Genomic DNA, 26,318 nt, shown 5'->3' with positions numbered 1-26,318 from the left:
ATTTCAATATAAGGACTTTAAAAAATTCCCAGTGGTCTTTAAGGCAAAATTCCTTCCACATCCACAAAAAGAACTATGGAATTCAATCACAAAATGTAGAAGACCATATTCTTTTGTGTATTACATTTTGATTTGTTGTATGATTTCTCCCCTTAATTTTAATTCTTCTACACAGCATGACTATAGTGAAAATATATTTAATAAGAATTTATGTTTTGAACTTATATAAAATTGTACGCCATCTCGAGGAGGAAGAAGAAAGGAGCGGAGAGGAAGATGAAAAATTTTAATTTCATGTTTGTGACTGTAGACCACTGAAAATAAATGCAATTAATTTAAAAAGAAAGAAATAATCACTGCCCAGCAATGCAATGTTCTAAGACAACTCCAAAAGACTCATGATGGAAAATGCTATCCACATCTAGAGAAAGTATTACAGGGTCTGAATGCAGATTAATGCATACTATTTGCTCTCTCCCTTTTCTTGTTTTGTTTTGTTTCTTCTTTCTCGTGGTTCATTCCATTGGTTGTAATTCTTCTTTACAACATGACTAATGTGAAAAGATATTTAATATGAATATATAGGTAGAACTTATATCAGATTACATGTCTTGGAGTGGGGGGAAGGGAAGAGGGGGAGAAAATTTAAACTGTGGAACTGAATGTTGTAAACTAAAAACAAATAAATTAGTTTTTTTTAAAGAAATAGAAAAAACAAAAAACAAAAAAATAAGGTTGCCATAGAATCAAGTCACTCAGTAATTGTGGAGTGCTTGTGCTATTATTAATTCTTGTTGAAAAAGGAGATTCCAAAAGACCTTGTAATATATCTCAATATTTATCAAGCTTTACTGTAATGAGGTCGTTTGTTTATCTAATTATTATGTTGAATTTAAAAGAAGTTCTTTTTTTTTATTAGTGAAAACAAAAAAAGTTCATCAATATCATCAAGATGAGACTGACCTGTTGGAAATGTCAACTTTTTCTCATAGTTCTTTCTATATTTTTAAATGTCGTGGTTCTGCTCCAAAGCTTTCCATATGTTCCATTCTTTCTACACTTAATTAAATGCTTTATTAAAGCATGTCCAAAATATTAACGCAAGAAGTAATGAAAACTGTTCTCAAGTCTTAAAATTTCATTGTCTCTCCATAGTTGTCCAACCAAAAATTGATCATTATGTTTATAGAAATTATTTCAGCAAAAAATATCCTCAAATTGCTAAAAGCAATCATTGTTCACATTCTAGACATTGCTAGGGTCTATAGGTCAGAAGAGGTATAAATTATATAACTGATGATTTTTAAAATTTTTTTGTAGCAGGTAGTCTACATTCATTCTCCATAGGACAGTGAAGCCATAAATAAGAAATACAGTAGAATAGCAAGTCAAATATCTATACACTTTGAAAAAACAGTCCAAATAGACTAACTTAGGATTAGAAAATAAATGAGACACTAAAATTATGATATTGCATTCATCAGACAAAGATTACAATGAGTAGAGAAAATGGCTCAGCTTTAGCCTATTCTTTTGACAATGTTTGCGAAAAATAAGGAAAATAGTATAAACATAACATCGACGTTCTTAGTTGAAAAATAACAATCTCATGGACTTTCTGAGGTGGTCCTCTAAGGAACTTCATAAATGGTGAAAGACTGAATAGTTCATTGTAATTTTTCATTCACAAAAAATGATAAAAATACACACAAACATATATACATATGCATGCATACATGTATATATATATATTCATACATACATACATACATACACATATATATGTACATATGGAGAGAGAGAAAGTGCCAGAAAGAAATAGACAGTGACACAGTGACTTTTTGTGAGAAATTATATATTGAGATGGAAAGAACTTTGAAGTACATCTTAAAATTCCTTCAATAGGCAAAGAAAAAATTCTGAGATTGAGTATCTCATAAAAATTCAGACACACAATAGCTGTCAAAATGGTGTTTTGACCCAAGTCCTCTGAATCAAAATCCAATATTATTTTAGTGCATCACTAGGTTTAATCTAAACTTTATATCTCCCCCGTATCTTGCTTGTTTGATTTCATGTCATTTTGAAATTATATTAAGTAGGCATCCTCTTAATTTTACACATTTTAGCGTTTTTATGGTCAATTAGTCATGTATTTTGTTGTTCGTAGTTCAGGAGGAAGCACTGAAGTCATAATCTACACATCAAGAGATTGAAAAGTGAATGAGGGGTGAGCAAATAAAAGCCAACACAGATGACTCATTGTAGGAATATGTCTGTATTTGAGAAGAGAAATAGGTTGACAGGTGAGAGTTTTGCAGTATTCAGATTGATTTTTGTATTTACCTATGTGTCAATTTTTTTGTTTGTTTATTTTAAGGATAGCAATTCCTGAGTTTGTAAATAGAGGAGAGCATTCATTGGAAAAAAAATATTGAAAATGAAAAAGAAAGAGTCTAACAACAATACTAGCAAACTGAGCCCTCTGCCCTCAGAATAGAGCATAAAAAGCACATTAAAAAATGTTGGTCAGCATAAGGAGAATATATTTTTGACTTTATTTTTTCTAATATCTTTTGTTTTTACATCAATTTTATTTTCTTATATACTTTTAGTTCCCTACCCCCCCATCCCATCTAATAGTGGAGTAACAAAAAGGTAACTCCCCCAAGCTAACCAATATTTATATCACATTCAGCAATGTAAGTAATGTTATATTCTCACAGTTCCAAAGAAAGTGCATCTTTATATCATTATTTTAGATTTAGGTTTGTCAGAATAATTGCACAGCTTTAAGTTTCAATTTTCTTGTTGTAGCTGTTCTTTAGGTTTATGTTTTTATAGTCATTGTGTATATCACTTTCGTGATTTTGCTTACTTAATAGGTAATGCACAAAGTTGCCTTACCTGCTTCCAGATGACCACGTGTTCAACATTTTGAGGGTAACATATGATCTGGTTGATTCCAACCAGCCATGAGTGACTACATGGAAAATTCAGTGTTTTGGGGGGGATAGAACATTATGCTAATTGGTCACTCAGAAGATTTCTTTCTTTATTAATTTATTTTAAACTTAAATACTAAAACTTAAGGAAAAGAAACATCATAAGCTTAAATATTAAGACTTACATACAAAATAGGAAAAAAAAGCATTGCCATGTGCAGAGTGGAAGTAAGAGCATTCAAGTATGTAGAAAAAGATTTCCATTACAAGAAAGCCTATATAATAACTATTACACATTATGCTTCAAGCTGTCCATCTTCTTTTTGTTTCTTTATGTTTTCTGTTGTTCTCTGCTGTGTAGTTTTTACTTTGTTCATTTTTCCCCCTTCCGCCCTTCTTCCCCAAGAAAAATGCAGTTAAGCAAGGACAGAAATGCATTCACAAATGGATGAATACATACAAACACACACACACACATATATGTATATATACACATATCATATCCATAGATATACATATACATTGATACACTTGCATATACGTATATATACTTAGAAATCTATAATCATGCTCATATGTAGACATTCACATTCATATTCATTTATCTAAGGCTGCACTATATTTATTTTTTCTCTATTTCTCTGAGGGTGGATAATGCCTTCATAGGTTCAAGTCTTTCCACGCTTTTCTAGGTCTACCAATTCATTTCCTATACCACAGCAATATTTGAACCTTAAAATACATACTTTTTTATATAATCTAAGGTACTGATTAATTTATTATTGACATATAGTATCCTTTCCCATTTTTTCTTTTGTTTTAATCTATTTTAGCTTTAAATTTGTCTAAGATCATGGTTACTGCGCCTGCTGTTTTTCCCTCACGAATTCTACTCCTTATCTTTATTTTATGTTTGTGTGTATCTCTTATTTCTGACTTTTCTGTTATAGTTCTACCTGTTACCTTGCCCTCCTATTATTTAACCCTCTAAGATTTATCTTATGCTCTTATCCTCTCCTGTATCCCTTTAGCCTTTTATTTCTTTCTCAACTTAGGAGCCTTTTATGCCCTTCTCTTTATATATGTATTATTCTCTCATTAACCCATTCCTGATGAGAGTAGGGTTCCATATCTACTAGCTCTTCTCCCCCATCTAATTCCTTTGTGTCAGTTATTTATTCTGGCACCCAATTTATATGAGATAATTATTCCTTTTTTGGCTTTTCCCAGACAATTTACTTTTTAGTATCACATCATACTGAGCTCTACTCAAATCTTACTTTCAAACTAAGAAATAACAATCTTAGAGATATAATTTACCTTTAATTGCATAAAAAGAAAATAGTGTGTACTTATTGAGTCCTTCACAATTAGTCTTTGATATTTACCTCATATTTCTCTTCAAGCTTGTATGTTGAATTGCCTACTGATATCAAGTCTCTTTTCAAGAATATCCTGAAAATTTGAAAATTCATTGAATATCCTTGTTTACTCATTCCAGGTTATGCTTAACTTTGCTAGATATGATATTTTAGACCACAATCTCAGTTCTTCTACTCTTCAATATATAATGTTCCAAGACTTGTGGTGTTTTAAAGTAGTTACTGATGGGTCTTATGTGATTCTAATTGTGACTCTACCATAGTTTAATTGTTTTGTTTTGTTTTTTCTTGTTTCTCATAATATTTTCTCCTTGAGTTAGGGGTTTCAGAAGCTAGCCATGATATTCCAGTAGGTTTTTCTCATAGAATGTCTTTCAGGTGGTGATTGGTGAATTATTTTATTTCTATTTTCCCCTCTTGTTCTGACATGTCAGAACAATTTTCTTTATTTCTTGTATAATTGTATCAAAATTCTTTTTGTTCCTCCTCTTCCTTCTCTTTCTCCTCCTCGTCCTCTCCTCTTCCTTCTTCTCTTCCTCCACCTGCTCCTGCTTCGTCTCCTCCTCCTCTTCTTCACCATCACCACCATCTTCTTCCTCCTCCTCCTCCTCCTGCTCCTGCTCCTGCCACTGCTACTTCTCCCCACGGTTCCCTTTGAGTGGACCATCATGGTGCCCCTTTTGTGAAGCAGCAGCTGAAGAGACCCCCGGACTAGCTGTGGCTGAGGAGAAAGCAAAGGAAGAAGTCAAGACTGAAAACAAGGACCACATTAATTTGAAGGTGGCAGGCCAAGATGGTTCGGTGATGCAATTTAAGATTAAGAGGCACACATCACTGAGTAATCTAATGAAAGCCTATTGTGAACCACAGGGTTTATCAATGAGGCAGATCAGATTCTGATTTGATGGGAAGCAAATCAATGAAACGGACACACCTGCACAGTTGAAAATGGAGGATGAAGATACAATTGATATATTCCAGCAGCAGACAGGAGTCGTTTACTAAAAAAAGAATCTACAACTGTACTCCAGATCTGTGTTCCCAAGGAAAACAATGCATTCACAATTAGAAAACCAAGGTTTGGTTCATTCACTTCTTGACTACTGCAGTACAATTTTCTCTCTTCCCTGATTCCTTTTCCCAATTCCTTTATTGTGCATAAAGTAACTGGTGTATATGCACAGGCATAATGTGTATGTTTTGAACTAAATGACCGATGGTATGTTTTGATCAAAATCAAATGGAGATGGGGAAGAGAAAAAAACAAACTGGTTCTTTGAAAATATCACTTGTCTCCATTTTGTCTTTATATCCCAGTTAGTTACTTTGCTCTCCCTGTTTAACAACAACAACAAAAAGTACAAAAAACACCCTTATATGCCTTGTTTGATTGGATAATTTCAACGTTTTCTTTTATCGTTGCAAAACCGAGGACAATTTTATAACTTTTTTGGACGTAGCTATTACATGTAGGGCAATATCTGTCACTCAATAGGGATAAAATACTATAAAGAAATTGATCCTAGATAGTTTCCCCTTCAATTCAAACGTTTTGTTGTTTAAATAAACATCTTATTTAAAAAATTCTTATTGTTGATCATGTTTTTCAGGTCGTTATTCTTTTGTTTTCTTTTCTTGATCTTTTCTCCAGATTAGTTGTTTTCCTTATGTGATGTTTCACTTTCTCTTCCATTTTTCATTCTGTATATTTTGTTCTGTTGTTTTTGGTCTCATAACTTTGCTGACTTCACTTTGCCCAATTTTAATGTTCAAGGAGTCCTTTTCAAAACTGAGCATTTCTGAAAAAAAATGATTAAGCAACAACAATGAGTGGACACTAATATCTACTGTGGAAAGAAGAGTAGATGTGCTAGAAAGATTAAAGATGAAGGAGACTATTTCGAATAGTTGCTGTGGACATGTGGAAAAAGAAAAGGATTCCTGAGGCACAATGGAGATGATGGAGAATAGGCAAAGACTCACCAGCACTCTCCATAGAACCCCTGCAAATATCTTTAAATAATGCCCCTAACATTCTAGAATGGCAGGATGCACTAAAAGATGGAGTAAAACAATTCTACAGCTTAAAACACCTCAGAAGTTTGGCAAGAAAGGAAGTGTGTAACACCATGGTGAGAGTGGAGCACAATCCAATGAAGGCCATGTCAGTACAGACCCAGCCCAGCAAACCAGAAGTAGGCTTTGGGAGTTGCTGAATCAGCAGCAGCAACTACTTCTAGACAGCTCAGCCCAAGGATGGTAAGGGGATAGAACAACTAGTCAGATGAAGACTACAGGCATGTGCTAAGTTCATTTACTACAGTGTTTTGCCTACCTAACATATTCCACTGGTCTACCTCACTGTTTCTTAGCCATTACCAAGTGGTTTTGATAGATGCTGCTTTATAATATAATTTGAGATTCGACAGAGCTAGGCTACCTCTCCTAGCATGCCTTTTCATTAGTCCTCTTGATATTCTGGACCTTTTGTTCATCCAGATTAATTTTGATATTATTTTTTCCAGCTCTACAAAATAATTTTCTGGTTGTTTGGTATGGTACTGAACAAGTAAATTAACTTAGGGAGAATTATCATTTTCTTTATATTGGCTTGGCCCACCCACAAGCAACTGATGTTTTCCCACTTATTTAGATCTGATTCTATTTGTGTGAAAAGTGTTTTGTAATTGTGTTCATAAAATCCCTGGGTTTGTTTTGGCAGGTAGACTGTCAAATATTTTATAGTGTCTACTTGTAGCTTTAAATGGGATTTCTCTTTCTATCTCTTGCTGTTGGGCTTTGTTACTAATATATAGAAATGCAAAAGATTTGTGTGGATTTATTTTGTAACCTGGAACTTTAACAAAATTGTTTATTATTTCAAGTAGTTTTTTTATGTGAATCTCTGGGAATTCTCTTAGTATATCACCATATCATCTGCGAAGTGTGGTAACTTAGTTTTTTCTTTGCCTATTCAAATTCCTTCAATTGCTTTGTTGTCTAATTTCTCCAGCTAACATTTCTAGTACCATATTGAATAATAGTGGTGATAATGGATATCCTTGTTTCACCCCTGATTTTACTGTGGATGTATCTAGCTTATATGCATTGCATATAGTGCATGCTGAAGGCTTTAGGTAGATATTGCTTATTATTTTATGGAAACTTGCATTAATTTGATATTCTCCAGTGTTTTCAACAGGAATGAGAGTTATATCTGGGAAAAAGTTTTTCTGTATCTATTAAGACAATCATGTGGTTTCTGTTAGGTTTGTTGTTGATATGATCAATAATGTTAATAGTTTTCCTAATATTGAACCATTCCTGCCTTCCCTGTATAAATCATACCTGACTGTAATGTATTATTCTTGTGATAAGTCGCTGTGTTCTTTTTGCTAAAATCTTATTTAAGATTTTTGCGTCTTTATTCATTAGAGAAATTGGTCTACAATTTTCTTTCTCTGTTTTGGCTCTATCTGGGTGAAGTATCAAAATCATATTTGTATCATAAAAAGGTTTTGGGTGGATTGACTCTTCCCCAATTTTTCCAAATAGTCTATATAGTATTGGAATTAACTGTTCTTTAAATGTTTGATAGAATTCACTTGTAAATCCTGGCCCTGGAGATTTTTTCCTGGGAGTTAGGTGATGGCTTGTTCAATTTCTTTTTCTGAGATGAGGTAATTTAAGTACTCAACTTACTCTCCTACTAGTCTGGGTAGTTTGTGTCTTTTCAAATAATCATTCATCTCATTTGGATTGCAGAATTTATGGGCATACAATTCGGCAAAGTAATATCTTATTGTTGCTTTAATTTCATCTTCATTGGAGGTGAGTTCACCATTTTCATTTTTGTTATTAGAAATCTGGATTTCTTCTTTCTTACTTTAATCAAATTGACCCAAGGTTTATCAATTTAATTTTTTCTTCATAAAATCAACTCCTAGATTTCTTTATTAGTTCAATATTTTTCTCAGTTTCAATTTTATTAATCTCTACTTTGTTTTTTAGTATTTCTAATTTGGTATTTACTTGGGGATATTCAGTGTGTTCTTATTCTAGTTTTTTCATGTCCAGTTTATTGATCTCTTCTTTCTCTATTTCATTCATGTAGGTACTCAAAGATATAAAAGTTTCCCTAAGAACTGCTTTTGCATTGTCCCATAAAATTTTGTAAGTTGTCACATTGTTGTCATTCTCTTGAATGAAGTTGTTTTTTGTATAATTTGTCGGTTAACTGACTCATTCTTTAGGATTAGATTGTTTAGCTTCTAGTTAGTTTTTTGTTTATATTTCCATGTCTTTGATTACATATAAGTTTTATTGCATTATGATCTGAGAAGGGTGCATTGACCATCTCTGTCTTTCTGCATTGGATTGTGAGGTTGTTATGTCCTAAGACATGGTCAATTTTTGCATAAGTGCCATGTACTGCTGAGTAACAAAGGTATATTCCTTTCTATCCCAATTCAATTTTCTCCAGAGAGCTATCATATCTACTTTATCCAGTGTTCTATTCATCACTTTAATTCTTTCTTGTTTATTTTGAGCTTAAATTTACCAAGTTCAGTGAGGTGGAATTTGGGGCCTGCCCACTACTATAGTATTGTTGTCTATTTCTTCCTGTCACTCCCTTCACTTCTTTTCTAGCAATTTGGATGCTATACCATTTGGAGTATATATGTTTATTAATGAAATTGCTTTGTTGTCTATGGTGTGTTTTACCAGGATGTAATATTCTTCCTTACCTCTTTTCATTACATCTATTTCTGCTTTTGCTTTGTCTAAGCTTAGGATTGGTACCCCTGTTTAGTTGTTAGTTTGGTTTTTTTTTTTTTACATACATTGAAGCACAATAAATTCGACTGCAACTTTTTACCCTTACCTTATGTGTACCTCACCTTTTCAATGAGTTTCGTGTAAACAATATGTTGTTGTATTATGGTTTTTAATTCATTCTACTACCTTACCCCGTTTTATGGGAGACTTCATCCCATTCACATTCACAGTTATGAATACTATTTGTGTCTTTCACTCCATCCCCTTTCCTCTTGTTTATGTTTTCAGTTCTCCCTTCTCCCTTCCCCTCCACAATAGAGTTTACATTTTTGACCACCACTTCCCTCAATCTTCCCTACCTTCTTTTCAGGGCCCTTCTCTTTTAATCTTCTTTTCCCTGACTACTTCTTCCCTCCCTTTTCGCCTCCCCTTCCTTTTAATTTCCCCCTTATCTTACCATTGCCTATAGAGCTAATTGTATTTCTATACTTAATTGAGTTTGTTGTACCCGACTTGAATCCAATCAGGTGAGGGTACCTCTCAAACAATGCTCATCTCCCAACCCTCTTTACCTCCAGTGTAATATTTTTTTGTCCCTTTTCCTGTGATGAAATTTATTTTTTTCTGTCTCCTCCTTTTTACATACCCCACTACAATTCCTTCACACCCTTCAATCACATTTGTTATCATCACATAATTTAATTTATATCCACTCCCTCTATCTATCTATATCCCTTTTGCATTTAATAATAAAGTATTATTGGCAGCTAAGTGGTGCAGTGGATAGAGCACCAGTAGAGGAATCAGGAGGATATGAGTTCAAATCTCACCTCTGACTAGCTGTACGACCTTGGGCAAGGCACTTAGCCCTAATTGCCTCATCCTGGGTCATCACCAGTCATCATGATGAATATCTGATCACTAGATTCAGATGGCTCTCGAGTAGAAGTGAGGCTTCTGACCTGCACAGCCCTCCCTTGCACTTGACAGTCATGTCATCATTTCTCTAATGGTCATGGTCTTCTTCAGCAATGAAGGACAAACACACAAAATAAATATACAATTCTCAATATTAACAGTTATCATCTTCCCTTATAGAGATGTAAAAAGTTTGTCCATCTTGTGTGGCAAGTGTTTTCCCTCCATTTAGCTTTTTTGCCTTTCTTGAAACCTGCTCTTGACAATCACATTTTCTGTTGAGTTCTGGCTTTTTCATCAGGAAGGTCTGGAAATCCCTTATTTCCTTGAATATCCATCTCCTGGAGTGAAATATTATGCTCAACTTTGTTGAGTAATTCATCCTTGGTTGTAATCTCAGCTCCTTTGCCTTACAGAACATCATATTCCAATTCCTTCCGTCTTTTAATGTAGAAGCTGCAAGGTCCTGTGTGATCCTCACCGTAGTTCCTTGATATCTGAATTATTTCTTTCTGGGTGCCTGCAGTATTTTCTCCTTCACTTGGTAGCTATGTAATTTGGCAACAATATTCCTTTGTGTTTTTAATTTGAGGTCCCTTTCAGGAAGTGAACGCTGGATTCTTTCATTTACTCTTTGGCCCTCTAGATTTAGGACTTCTTGGCAATTTAACTTGATGGTTTCTTGGATGATATTGTCTTGGCTCTTTTCTTCATAACGGTTTTCTGGTAGCCCAATAATCCTTAGATTTTCTCTCTTGGATTTATTTTCTATGTCACTTGTTTTTCCAATTAGATATTTTACATTTTCTTCTACCTTTTCATTCTTTAGATTTTGTTTGACTGATTCTTGATGTCTCATACATTCATTAGCTTTTACTTGCCTGATCCTATGTTTTATCAAATTGTTTTCTTCAGTTAACTTTTACAGCTTCCTCTACATCTGTTCAATTTTTCCTTTTAAGTAGCTATTTCCACCTGTTAGGTTTTGTATTTTCTTTTGCATTTGTTCAATTTTCCTTTTAAAGCATCTGTTCTCTTCAGTGAATTCTTTTTTCATATTTTTAAAATCATTGGTCAGTTTTTCTTCTATTTCTCTAATTTGTGTTTTAAAATCCTTCCAGATGTCTTCCAAAAAGGCTCTTTTTTCTTCTGACCAGATCACATTCCCTTCTGAAATTTCAGATGGGAGTACAGTCTGAATGCTGACCTCTTTGGTATATGTGTTTTGGTCCTTGTCCCCATGAAAAGATTCAATGGGCTTTTCTTTTCCGCTTTGCTTTATAATGGCATCTAAGTTAGATCTCTGCCTCTATGGCACAAGGAGCTCACTTCCACAGTTCTTGTGCCTAAAACTTGAGAGTTTTTTTGTGCGCTCTGGTTCTTTCAGCTAGAAATTAGATGCTACAGCTTACCTGGTGCTGAGCTGGCTGGTGTTTGAAAGCAGTGGCATATTAAGTGTTTTTGGGTTTGCCTCAGTTACCCTCTAGGTAACTGGAGCTCATTAAGTGTGGGTGATGGGTGGTCTGGATGCCTGGAGGCTCCTCTGCTGAGCTAGGACATAGGCAAGCTCAGTTGCCTGTGTTAGTGTCTTCCTGATTCCACCGGGGTGCTGAGGCATGCCTGGGGTCCTGGTGTTGACAGTTGCTGACTTGACCCCCCTGGGGTTCAGGATCTTCTCCTGGTTCGTTGAGGTGGGACTGTCTGGGACAGCTCTGATCCTGCACTGGCTAACTTTGACCACATCAAGAGGAACCCTCCTTAGCGATCTTTCTAGCCTCCTGTGCTCACAATCTGTTTACACCTTCTGCTGCTCCCACTGTTCCAGGTTGGTCAACAAGGGGAAGGAGGTATCAGTTATAGATCACTCTGCCATCTTGACTCCTAGAACCCTTAAGTCAACCTTTTAATGAGCCTCTCTATATGTATTTCTTATATTATGACTGGACATAAGAAAGGTTAAATAACATTTGAATATTCTTTAAGATGTCAGAATTCCCTCTGACATTAAAATTAACCAGATTTCAGTGAGGATAATCCATGTGTGTGTGTGTGTGTGTGTGTGTGTGTGTGTGTGTGTGTGTAGTAATATATATATATATATATATATATATATATATCATCAACTTATATTCCAAAAGATTATTTTATTTCATGTACATAGTACTGATAAATTTCAATATCACAACTTGAACATCAGTACTCTGAATCAAAGACCAGGAGTCTACATTGCGAATAGTAAATGAAGTCATGTCAAATATATTAACCTACTTTTCATTGTTTAGTTCACCTAACATTTGAGAAAAAACACTGAAAGACTTTTAATCCCTCTACTTGCCAGAAGGAAAAAGTGTGGAGGATAATTCAGAGGGATAATGCAATGACTAATCACAATACTAATGAATGAGGAAGTGGGAAACAATGCCGGTAGAAGTCATGGAAATTCAACTTCTGTCACTAATACTATTAAATTAAAGGAATTTTGGTATATTTTGCCTCCCTCAATAAAGTATAAATTTTTTGAGAATGAGAATTTCTTTTTCATGTTCATCTATGTATTCCCAATGTCTAGTATAATGCTTAAAGCTTATTAATTAGGTAATAAAAATTAGATTTTATATTAGAATAATAAAATTATTAAAAAATGATATCATTTAATCTGAAGATTGTGGTGGATTTATATACTTTGTAAGCAACTAGCTCTGTGTCATGTAGTCTATTTTGCACTCAGTTGTCAATGAGATATTCCTAAATTAAATATCTGGTTATGTCACCTCACCATTCCATAAATTCCAGTGACTCCCTATTAATTCCAGGATCAAATCAAATCCTCTCTGTTTGATATTTAAAGTCCTTTACCTTTTTTTATTTTCCCACATTTCCTATTTACTTTCATATTACTTATTTTGACATACCTTGTGATCCAGAGACAATGACATCTTTGCTGTGACTTTTACAAGATACTCTATCTTTGGATTCCTGGGAATGTGGACTGGCTTTCCCTTATATGTGGTAATTTCTCCCTTTGAATCACTCTCTCCTGGCTTTATTACAGTCTCTAGCACCATGAAAAAAAGAATTGATGTTTGCTTACTTTTCTTTTTGTTTTGTTTTTCAGCTCCAGCATTTACCATAGTGCCTGGCACATAGTAGCAGTATAAAAATTGCATGTTAAGTTGACATATCCTTTTCTTCTACAAATTGAGTTCAAACAAAATGAATTCTTTCCTGAAAAGTTTTTATTGCTTTATAACTTTTAAAAATATCAGTGGGTATCATCAACCCAAGCATCACCAAGTTCTCTAGTCACAAATCTTTTCAACTATACTTCTCTTTAATCTTGTCATTGATATCAAAGTGTTTATTCATTTCTTTGTTCAAAAAGGCAAAAAAATAGATATGCTTATTTCATCAAAGCTGTGCTGAATAAAAAGAGAACCTTCAAATCCAGTGTTGAATATGCTACTTTGTGGTCTTAAAATAACTTTTGTAATTTTGTCAGAAAAGCTGTATTTGTATCACCTTCAGATGGAAAACATGAATTCAGAAAAGACATTATTTTGCAAACAGCTGTGTTCTAACTTTGATTTAGTTGTTTCTAAAAAGCAAATGCAGCAATTATGTTAGTTACAAATACAGCAACAAGCATTTAATAAATGTGTGTGTTCCTTCTTTATTGCCAAAGAAGACCATGCTATCGGAGAAATGATGACATAACTTGCACTTGACTTTGCTTTGAGTGAGTGAGGGTTGTGCAGGTCCCCAACCTCAATTTTCCTCCAAAGTCATCTGAATCCAGTGACCACATATTCATCAAGATGACTGGAGATGACCCAGGATGAGGCAATCGGGGTTAAATGACTTGCCCAAAGTCACATAGCTACTGAGCGCCACGTGTGTGAGGTGAAATTTGAACTCAGGTCCTCCTGACTCCTGCACTGGTGCTCTATTCATTGCACCACCTAGCTGCCCTAATAAGTATCTACAATACTACTGAATGAAACAAACACTACTTTCAGAGAGATTGCACTGTAATGAGAGGGTCACAAACTTATAGTCAGAAACCATGAATTTGATTCTTCCTTCCTTTTACAGCTTGTGTGACCTTGGGCAAACCACGATCTTTCTGGGGCCTTGGTTTATCAATGTACAAAATGATGGAACTGGGCAAAATAACTTCTATAGACTCTATTTCAGGACTGATGAATATTCAATACTGTAAACATTTCAGCATGTATAAGTCACTGTCCTAAGTGCTAGAAATACAAAAAAAGTTATCATTTATCGAGTACACATATCCATCTAAATGATTGCTAATGTTAAAACTTGCTAAAGGAGACCCAAAAATTGCTGAAGAAAATAACATCTTTAAAAATAGGATAACTCAATTGGCAAAAGAGGTTCAAAAAGCCAATAAGGAGAAGAACGCTTCAAAAAGCAGAATTAGTCAAATGGAAAAGGAGGTTCAAAAACTCACTGAAGAAAATAGTTATTCAAAAATTAGAATGGAACAGATGGAGGCTAATGACTTTATGAGAAACCAAGAAATCACAAAACAAAACCAAAAGAATGAAAAATTGGAAGATAATGTGAAATATTTCATTGGAAAAACAACTGACCTGGAAAATAGATTCAGGAGACACAATTTAAAAATTATGGGACTACATGAAAGCCATAACCAAAAAAAAGAGTGTAGACATCGTCTTTCATGATATTATCAAAGAAAACTGCCCTGATATTAGAGAAATAGAGGGCAAAATAAATATTGAAAGAATCGACCAATCAAGTCCTGAAAGAGATCCAAAAAGACAAAGACCTAGGAACATCGTAGAGATATTCCAGAGTTATCAGGTCAAAGAGAAAATACTGCAAGTAGATAGAAAGAAATAATTTAAGTATTGTGGCAATATGATCAGGATAACACAAGATCTAGCAGCTTCTACATTAAGGGATCAAGAGATGTGGAATATGATATTCCAGAAGTCCAAAGAACTAGGACTAAAACCAAGAATCACCTACCCATCAAAACTGGGCATAATACTTCAAGGGAAAAAATTGTCTTTCAATGAAATAGAAGACTTTTAAGCATTCTTGATGAAAAGACCAGAGCTGAAAAGAAAATTTGACTTTCAAACACAAGAATCAAGAGAAGCATGAAAAGGTAAACAGGAAAGAGAAGTCATAAGGGGTTTACTAAAGTTGAACTCTTTACGTTCCTATATGGAAAGACAATATTTGTAACTCCTGAAACTTTTTTCAGTGTCTGAGTAGTTGGTGGGATTGTATACACACACCCACAAACACACACACACACACACACACACACACACACACACACACACATATATATACACTATATACATATTTAAGGAGAGAGACAGAGAGCACAGGGTGAGTTGAATAGGAAAGGATCATATCTTTAAAAAATAAAACTAAGGGGTGAAAGAGAAATATATTGGGAAGAGAAGGGGAGAAATGTAATGGGGCAAATTATCTCTCATAAAAGAGGCAAGAAAGACTTTTAAAAGGAGGGGAAAAGTGGGGAGGTGAGGCAGAAAACGTGAAATTTACTCTCATCACATTTGACTAAAGTAAGGAATAAAATGCACACTCATTTTGGTATGAAAATCTCTCTTACAATACAGGAAAGTGGGGGAGAAGTGGATAAGCAGGATGGGGAGTATGGTGGAAAGGAAGGCAATGGGAGGAGGGAGCAATTAGAAGTCAGAGCTCTTGGGGAGGGACAAGATCAAAAGAGAGAAGAGAAGTAATGAGGGGCAGGATAGGACGGAGGAAAATGTAGTGAGTTTTACACAACATGACTATTATGGAACTAATTTGCAAAACTTCACATATATAGCCTATAATGAATTGCTTGTCTTCTCAGTGTGGATGTGTGGGGAGGGAAGGAGGAACAGAAGTCGCAACTCAGAGTTTTAGGAATAACTGTTGAGTATTGTTCTTGTATACAACTGGGAAATAAGAAATACAGGTAATGGAGTAGAGAAATTTATCTTACCCTGAAGGACAAAAGAGAAGCTGGGGATAAGGGAAGGGAGGGATGGTAGAAGGGAGGGCAGATTGCTCGTAGGGGTAATTAGAATGCTTGGTGTTTTAGGATGGGGAGAGGGGAGAGATGTGGAGAATTTGGAACTTAAGATTTTGTGGAAATGATTGTTGAAACCTTTAAATAAATAAATAAATATATTTTTTTAAAAAAGAAGGGAATACAAAGGAAAGATAGTGAAATATGATGGCAAACATTGGTTAGAAGCACATGGTGGAGGGCCTTAAATGTTACAATAAATGATTTCTGTTTTGTCCTGTAGTTAATAAAGAGCCATTACAGGAAAAAAAAAATTTCAGTGTTCTACAATCACTTTCATATATCTTAGATTTTTTTCCCTTCCTCCTTTCCTTCTCCCATTCCTCCCTACTCCATACACGAAACAACATACAATTTAATTAAAGTTCTACAGATACATTCCTATTAAATGCATTTTCACCTTAGTCATGTTGCATAGAAGAATTAAAATGAATGGGAGAAATCATAAAACAAAACAAAGCATAATAAAAAAGAAAATGAACCGCTTCATTCTGCAAAAGAATTTCATAATTCTTTCTCTGAATGTGGAAGGCATGCTGCCTCAAGAGTGCATTGGGAATATTTTAAGTCCTTGCATTGACATAAAGTATTAAGTCTACCAGAAAAATTCCTCACACGCTGTGGTTCCTGCTGTGTACAAAGTTTTTCTGGTTCTCCTCCTTTCACTCAGGATCAGTTCACGTAAGTCTTTCCAGGCCTCTCTGAATTCTTCCTGTTCATTATTTCTTATAGGAAAATAACATTCCATTATATTCATATACCACAATTTGTTCAGCCAGTCCCGAATTTATGGACATCCCCTTGATGTCCAAGTTTTGGCCACCACAAAGAGAGCTGTTATAAATATTTTTGTACATGTGGGACCATTTCCCATTTTTATGATCTCTATGTCCTAGAAGTGGTATTGATGATCTCAGTCCTAGAAGTGGTATTGATGGGTCAAGTGGTATGCATATTTTTGCAGCCCTTTGACCATAGTTCCAAATTGCTATCTGAAATGGCTGGATCAGCTCACAGCTCCAAGAGCAATGAATTATTGTTCCAACTCTCTCACATCTTCTCCAGCATTTATCATCATCCTGTCTTGTCATGCTCACCCACCTGATAAGTGTGATATGGTATCAGAGTTGTTTTGCCTTGAATCACTCTAATCAATAGTGATTTAGTGCATTTTCATATGACTACAGATAGGTTTGATTTACTTCTCCGAAAACTGCCTGTTCATATCCTTTGACTTTATCAGCTGGAGACTGACTTGTATTCTTCTATATTTGACTCAGCTTCTATATATTTTACAAATGAGGCCTTTATCATAGACACCAGTTGCCAAAATTCTTTCCCACTTTTCTGCTTCCCTCTTAATCTTAGTTACATTGGGTGTGGTTGTGTAAAACCTTTTTAATTTAATGTAACCAAAATTATCCATTTTGCATTTCATAATATTTTATATCTCTTGTTTAGTCAAAAATTCTTCCCTTCTTCATAAATCTGATAAATCCACTATTTTTCCTCCACTAATTGTTTATAGTATCAGTTTTTATACCGAGATCATGTATGTATTTTGACTTTATTCTTGTGTACAGTGTCAGGCATTGGTCTATAACTAGGTTCCACTATACTGTTATCTAGTTTTCCCAGCAATTTTTGTCAAATAATGAGTTCTTTCCCCAAAAGCTGGGGTCCATGGTTTTATCAAATAGCAGATTGCTACATACATTGACTGCTGTGTGTTGGATACCTAACATATTACAGTGGTCTAACCTTCTCTTTCCTAGCCAGTACCAAGTGGTTTTGATAAATGCTGCTTTATAATACAATTCGAGATCTGATAGAGCTAGGCCACCTTCCCTAGCATTTCTTTTCATTAGTTCCCTTGAACTATTGTTTTTATTCCAGATGAATTTTGATATCATTTTTCTAGCTCTAAAAAATTATTGTCTGATTGTTTGATTGGTATGGCATTGCATAAGAAAATGCACTTAGGTAGAAATGTCATTTTTATTATATTAGCTTGGCCCACCCATGAGAAACTGATGTTTTTCACTTACTTAGATCTTGCTTTATTTGCGTGAAAAGTGTTTTGTAATTGTGTTCATATAGTCCTGAGTTTCTTTTGTACATTTTTGTAGCCCTTTGGGCATAGTTTCAAATTTCCCTGCAGAATGCTAGGATTAGCTCACAGCTCCATCAACAATGAATCAGTGTTCCAACTCTCCCACATCTTCTCTAGCACTTATCATGATCCTATTTTGTCATGTTCATCAACCTGATAGGTGTGATGTGGTACCTCAGAGTTATTTTGTTTTTCAGCTGTCTTATCCATAGTGATTTACAGCATTTTTTCATATAATTATAGATACCTTTAATATCTCCCTCTGAAAATTCCCTGTTCATATCCTTTGATCATTTATCAATTGAGAAATGGCTTGTTTTCTTATACTATTGACTCAGTTCTCTATATATTTTGGAAATGAAGCCTTTATCACAGACACTAATTGCAAGATATATTTCTATATCCCATTACCTGTATTTCTTCTTTCTTAGTTGTATGCAGGAAGAATACTCAACATTTGTTCCTAAAACTTTGAGTTTCAACTTGTCTTCCTTCCTCTCTCTCCACACATTCACACTGAGAAGTCAAGCAATTCGATATAGGCTATCTATTTGTAGTTTTGCAAATGATTTATAATAGTCATGTTGTGAAAGACTGACTACATTTCCCTCCATCCTATCCTGCCCCCCATTTCTTCTATTCTCTCTTTTGACCTTGCCCCTCCCGAAGAGTGTTTGCTTCTAATTGCTCCCTCCTCCCATTTGCCCTCCCTTCCATCATCCACCCGACCCTGCTTATCCCCTTCTCCTCTACTTTCCTGTATTGTAACATAGGTTTTCATACCAAATTGAGTGTGCATGTTATTCCTTCCTTGAGTCAAATGTGATGAGAGTAAGCTTCATGTATTCTCTCTCACCTGCCCCCTTTTTCTCTCTACTGAAAAGTCTTTTACTTGCCTCTTTTATGAGAGATAATTTGCCCCATTCCATTTCTTCCTTTCTCCTCCCAATCTATTTTATTTTTTTAGATTTGATCCCTTCCTATTCAACTCACCCTGTGCTCTCTCTCTCTCCTTGTGTGTATGTGTGTGTGTGTGTGTGTGTGTGTGTGTATGAATGTGTGTGTATAATCCCACCAACTACCCAGATACTGAGAAAAGTTTCAAGAGTTGCAAATATTATCTTTCCATGTAGGAATGCAAGCAGTTCAACTTTAGTAAGTCCCTTATGGTTTCTCTTTCCTGTTTCCCTTTTCATGATTCTCTAGCTTCTTGTGTTTGAAAGTCAAATTTTCTTTTCAGCTCCGCTCTTTTCATCAAGAATGCTTGAAAGTCCTTTAATTCATTGAAAGACCATTTTCCCCTGAAGTATTATACTCAATTTTGCTGGGTAGGTGATTCTTAGTTTTAATTATAGTTTTTTTGACTTCTGGAATATCATATTCCACACTCTTTGAGCCCTTAACGTAGAAGATTCTAGATCTTGTGTTACTCTGATTGTACTTCCACAATACTTGAATTGTTTCTTTCTAGCTACTTGTAATATTTTCTCCTTGACCTGGTAACTCTGGAATTTGGTTATAATGTTCCTAGGAGTTTCTCTTTTTGAATCTCTTTCAGGAGGTGATCAGTGGATTCTTTCAATATTTATTTTGCCCTCTGTTTCTAGAATATCAGGGCAGTTTTCCTGGAAAATTTCATGAAAGATGATTTCTAGGCTCTTTTCTTGATCATAGCTTACAGGTAGTCCTATAATTTTTAAATTGTCTCTCCTGGATCTATTTTCCAGGTCTGTTGTTTTTCCAGTGAGGTATTTCACATTATCTTCTTTTTTTTTGTTCTTTTGGTTTTGTTTGTGATTTCTTCGTTTCTCATGTAGTCATTAGCTTCCATCTGTTCCATTCTAGTTTTTTAAAAACTGTTTTCTTCAGGAAGTTTTGGAACCTCCTTTTCCATTTGACTAATTCTGCTTTTTTAAGCATTCTTCTACTCATTGGCTCTTTGGACCTCCTTTGCCAATTGAGTTAGATTATTTTTAAAGATGTCATTTTCTTGAGCATTTTTTTTGCATCTCCTTTAGCAAACTATTGATTCGCTTTTCATGATTTTCTTGCATCTCTCTCATTTCTCTTCCAAATTTTTCCTTCATTTCTCTTACTTGATTTTGAAAATCCTTTTTGAGTTCTTCCATGGCCTGAGACCATTGAATATTTATTTTGGATGTTTGGCATACAGAAACCTTGGCTTTTATGACATTTCCTGTTGGTAAGCATTGTTCTTCCTTATCCAAAAGAATATGAGAAGATACCTGTTCACTAAGAAAGTACTTCTATACTCTTATTTTTCCCCTTTTTTGGACATTTTCCTAACCAGTTACTTGACATTTTGGTTCTTTGTCAAGAGTAGGGTATACTCTATAAGATCTCAGTTCCTCCAAGGTAACACAATCAAACCTGCACACTGGTCTGGGAGTAACCAGAAAACTTTTGTGTCCAAAATCTGTGAGCAGTAGAATTTCCTCTCCACAACCACTTGGCCTCCATTTCTGCCACACCAGCTCTCTGGTCTGAAGTTCAGATTAGCTGCTCAATTTCCCCAGGGCCTTTACAATGAGGCCTTCAACAATGAATGTTGACTGTTGCCTACCTTGGCATCCGCTGCTGCCTGCTGAAGCCTCTGCCACCACCGCCTGATGCCAGAGCTCTGCAAGGACCCTGCTCCCTTCTCAGCCCTCTGAAAAAACCATCTCACTGACCTTTGGTGCCTGTGGGTTGAGATAACTACGAACCACCACTGCTGCCACTGACGATTTCACCCCTGAAGCCCGCTCCAGTCCTCCTTCCTGTGCCACACAGCCATGGCTGAGCTTGACTCTGCTCTGCATCCTATGCAATAGACCTTTCCAGTCAGCCTTCCAGGTCACCCTGGACTGGAATTTTCATCCATTCTGTCATTCTGTGACTTTTGTTTCTCTAGAATTTGTTGAGAGTCATTCTTTACAGGTTTTCCATGGGCTGTGGGGGAAGAGCTAGAGCATATGCATCTTTCTACTCCACCATCTTGACTCTGCCCCCTCATTTTATTGTTTTTAATAACATTAGATTTTCTATTTTGAAGTTGTTTAGAAGAGAACATTGAGAGGGTTAAGCTAGAAAGTTCCATTTGTTTTAGCATTTACCTCTGCCTAGTTGAACTGCATTTTAACAATTACATAGAGATGTAGAGTTGTTTTTAACTATTGTTATTCTTTTATATTGAGTTTGATAATAACCAAGAAATATTACATACAATATATGTAATAATACATAAAAATAATACATAAAAAAGGAAGAAAGAATATTGCAAAAGTTGTATGTAATAGCACAGACTATAATGTTCTTTAACATGGCAAAACTCTTACCTTTCTCTGAGGTCTGATTGATAACATTTCCATGGTCTTAATTTGAGAATTAGACTTGAACTATAAACACTTGTATTTATACATTTAAAATAATATTTAAATCATGGGAGGTGATGAAAAAGACTAAATATCAAAGTGTTAATATTAATTCTTCATACTACCCTCCTTTTCCTTCCTACTTCCACTGTGATTGCTTTTTCTTTTGTTACTATACTTTGGTGTTCCCTCAAAAGATACTCACTTTCATGATAGTAGTTAGTTGAACTTGCTAGGCTTTTGTTAATGCTTCTCTTCCTTCTTCACCTCTCATATGGGAATCCCTATTGTGACAAAATGAATATTATAGTGCACTGGGTAATTAATTCTGTCTACTTGTCCATATTTAGCTTATTGTGAAAAAATATCTGAAATGCAATTTGTTGATATGTCTAATAATTTGTACTTTTATTTTTCTTAAATTTGTGAAGCTAGCAAATTAAGTTTTTACCTACAGAAAGGAAACTATCAAAGATAAAAATTGGCAATAGCTCAAGACTGATGTGCAATGTAATTTATGGCCAGATATGAAAAATGGAAATGGAAATGGAGCCAGTGATGGAGATGCAGACACAAATAAGGTAGAGATGAAGATTTAGATGGAAATGGAGATAGAAGATGAAGATAGTTAGATTTACAAGCTCCTTCCTTGTATAGAATGCAAATTCCTTGAGAGTAGAGTCTCTTTCCTATTTATCTTTGCATTTTTGATGCTACTAAATAGGCATTTAATAAGTGCTTGTTCAAAAAAAGGTTACATGTAATTATATTATCATGTTAGGCCATATATTACTAAATGATCTGTTTAAATACCACCAATGAAATAATCCAGATAGTAATGTCATGATATTGTTAATATTGATAACAATAATTCCATGTTGAAAAACAACATTTTTGACCACTTTTCTGCCCCGGATCTGCAATTAGAATTCCTTCATCACACCTGCCTCCAAGTCCACCACTCCAGCAGTCCTCCTCACCCCAAGGCCTATCTCAAGGCTTATTTTTAGAGCAATGCTTCAATTCCCCCAGGTGCTTTAGGGTAGGTCTCCCTGTGCCAGTACTCAGGGGTGAGATTCAGACCAACTCTTCAATTCCCCCAGGGTCTCTTGGCCCAGGACTCCAAAAATGGAAGCTGCATTTGCAGTGGCTGCTGCTGGTGGTCCAGACCGTGCTCCTCTCTCCTGGTTGAAGGAACCCTCCCACTGACATTTGAAGCTGTTTATGGTGTTTATGGGTTGATCAATATGTGACCTACTGCTGCTGGTGGCTTCCTGATGCCTGTTCCTGGTCCCGTATCGTCTGAACCATGCACCAGGCTGCACTCTGTATTGGGCTGGGCTTCCTAGTTTACTCTTTAAATGCATTATGAGCTTGTAATCCTTTCCCTTTCAAGCTTCTCTTTAGTTAGATCAGCCTATGTTTAATTATACTTTTTTATGTTTCATTTTAGGATACCCTTTCTTTTTCCAAAGAAAGTTAATGGAACTCAAGACATATTCTACATTATCTACTATTCCCTGAGTGATTAGTCTTATCCCTAAGTGACCTTTCCTTTGGCATTGTCTTTTGACTTGGTCTGACTCCCTGGGCAAACATATCAAGTAACTGGAATGCAATAAGGACTGAGGTTTACTGAAAAGAGCACTGAATTTGGAGTCACAAAAACTGAGTTCAGTAATGTCTCTGCTGAGATATTTATTACCCATTAGCATTCTGCCTATTTGATTCTGCTTTGGTCTAGTTTATGAGATTGATCTATGAGGCTTTCACTTTAATCTACATAACTGGTATCCTCGGCTTAAAAGACTGGCCTACTCTCCTGCTTTTACACTCCCAATTTTATTTTGTCCACATGATCCTGATCTCTTATTTTCAAGTTTACCATTCTTCATGGTAGTCATTGAATTTCTAAAAACAGATTGAAAACATGACCCTGAATCCAATATTTTCCCCCTTTACTTGAATATATAGTTTAGCATTCTTGAAACTTAGACTTCCTCTAATAGGCTACAAAAGCAGGACAAGAGAAAACAAAACGTATTTTCCCCTTTCCCTGAAACTTATACCTTAACTTTATTTAATCAATAGCATAACTACTGGTAATTAAGAGAAAATCAAAAGCACCCTCTATCCTCACATAGTTTTCATTATAATGAGAGAAAAATATGTTAATAAATAATCACAAACAAGACACCACATAGATAAATGTAATCTTAGAATAGACAGATCTATTTGCTTAGGGAATAGGGAAATCATTCCTACATAAGGAATTAATTTAAACTGGATGGAGATAAGAAAGCATTTGAATGAATGAGTTGTTCCTACTTCATCATAATTCCCTGGCAGAAACTCCTAATTTATTTTACTGTCAATTACCATTACATAATATAATTCTATTCATTTAAAAACTATACACTTTGGCATTTTATACAAAATGATGTTTTTGTTGTTTCTAAGAAGCCATCAGTCTATTATACACTGAACCTTGAAACTGGTAGTGATGAAAGATTGATACTGAACAATGAGGAAGCCTGACACCAATTGAAACTTGAGCTTTGTATGACAGACATTTTGGATGTATTTCTTAGGTTCAAAATAATTGTAAGGAAATATTTCTTTATCATGAAGAAAAAACTCATTTATTCAATACTGCAGAGCTTTCATTTGGGAAGAACTGAATTTATATTCTCTCTGAGATACAAAATTTCTCTATGATGAACTTATCTTATTATCACTTGTGCAGCAATTAAAACTGAAGAGAAGATACATGATATGGAAACTAGAGAGATTGGAGAAAGAAAGGTTTTAAGGATGTGATGGGATGTTCTTAGAATCTAATTACTATAGTATCCTTTTGGTTGACAAATGATAGAATTATTTGATGCCTTTTTACATTTTGGATAATATTAAGTTTTATTTATTATATAATGAATATTTAAATATGTGAGTTATACAACTTGCCAATATTTAATACTGTAATGGTAAAAATTTGAAACAACCTATTTGAAGCAGTTTTCTATTAAAGATTTGCTTATAAATGCTTTGTTTAGTTTAATATACTTATTACCTAGCTAGGACTTCAGTTCCTTTCCTACCAGAAAAAGAGATTGCTATGAATCTACCCAACTTATGCCATTTTTCATTTCTTGGCTGTTCTATGGGCTTTTGATGAAGGTTACAAAAGAAATCACATAATATTTGAAGCGTATGTTTTCCACGTCCGTTATTGTTATTGAGACTTAGAATATTTAAGCCCAATTTCCTTGCAAATGTTTTTATATGTGTTAATTGCAATATGAAAACACATTTTTTTTTTTTTACCAAGAAGAGTCTTCAAGTTCAATAATGTTGGGAGAAAAATTTCTCATCTCTTCTTCTACACAAGATTTTCAGTTGCTGATCGCTGAAATACCTGATCATGTTCCAAATTAGTTGTCAGTTAATGAAGCAGTAAGAGTTGCACATCTCATGGAACAGTTCTTTAAACTTTACAAATGTCTATTTTTCTTGTCAATGACTGAACATAATTCATTCTAAGCTTAAAGGATAAGCATAGAATAAAGAAATCCCTAATCAGGTGAAACATAGCGTCTTTCACAGGGAATAAAGTAGTATTTGGAATTTATTTATCAGAAATGAAAGGTTCAGAGGACTGAAAATGATGAGGAAATTCACTTAGTTCGCTGACAGTAGCTAAAAGTTCTTTATTTTTAATATTGATAAAATAAAAGTGCAAGCATGTTTCAAATTATTTAAGAATTATTATGAATTCATTAATTGCCATTTTATATCTATAGATGGCTTACAGTAAATCTCATTATGTAACAGATGTAAATATGCCTTCTTGAAAAGTTTAATCATAGAACAAAAGTGTCAGCAGGCCTTACTAGGCTAGATTTTTTTTAACAAGAATGGAATATATGCCTACTATCTGAAGGCAAGCTTTGTTAAATATTGTTAAACAACAGATAATAAAATGTTTTTTGGCCACAATGACTAATGAATGTTTTCTAATAAGGCACAGAGACATTTTTTTTACTAATCCTTTTTGCTTCTTCTAAATAATATAAATAAATAGTTTAATGATAAAATGGAGCTATGATCTCATTGGTGTAGATGCTTTCTTAAACAACAGAGATCATAATCATTCATGCCTTCATTTACAGTGTGACTGTTATCTATGTCTTTCCAAATTTCATATTAGACACAAGGGAAAAAGTGGATCAGTCAGCAGGGAGTTTTGACATTTTCCAGTATCACCAGGATGCCATCATAGCACAAAGGAAGTGATCAGATATTCTTTGTTTTGAAAGAAAATTTTCTTTAATTTAACTTTTAACATTCATTTTCACAAAATTTTGGGTTCCAAATTTTCTCCACATTTTTCCCCTCCCCCCACCCCAAAAGGCCAAGCATTCTAATTGCCACTATCACCAATCTGCCCTCTCTTCTAACATCCCTCCATTCCCTTGTCCCCATTTTCTCTTTTGTACTGTAGGGCAAGATAACTTTCTATATCCCATTACCTGTATTTCTTATTTCCTACTTTCCTAAAACTTTGACTTCCAACTTCTCTTCCTCCCTTCTTCCCCATCCATTCCCTTTGGGAAGCAAACAATTCAATATAGGCCATATCTGTGTAGTTTTCCAAATGACTTCCATAATAGTCGTGTTGTGTCACACCACCTAAATTTTCCTCCA

Source organism: Notamacropus eugenii, chromosome 4 (assembly GCF_028372415.1).
Source record: "Notamacropus eugenii isolate mMacEug1 chromosome 4, mMacEug1.pri_v2, whole genome shotgun sequence".
Taxonomy (NCBI): Eukaryota; Metazoa; Chordata; class Mammalia; order Diprotodontia; family Macropodidae; genus Notamacropus; species Notamacropus eugenii.
This window is presented reverse-complemented; position numbering follows the sequence as displayed.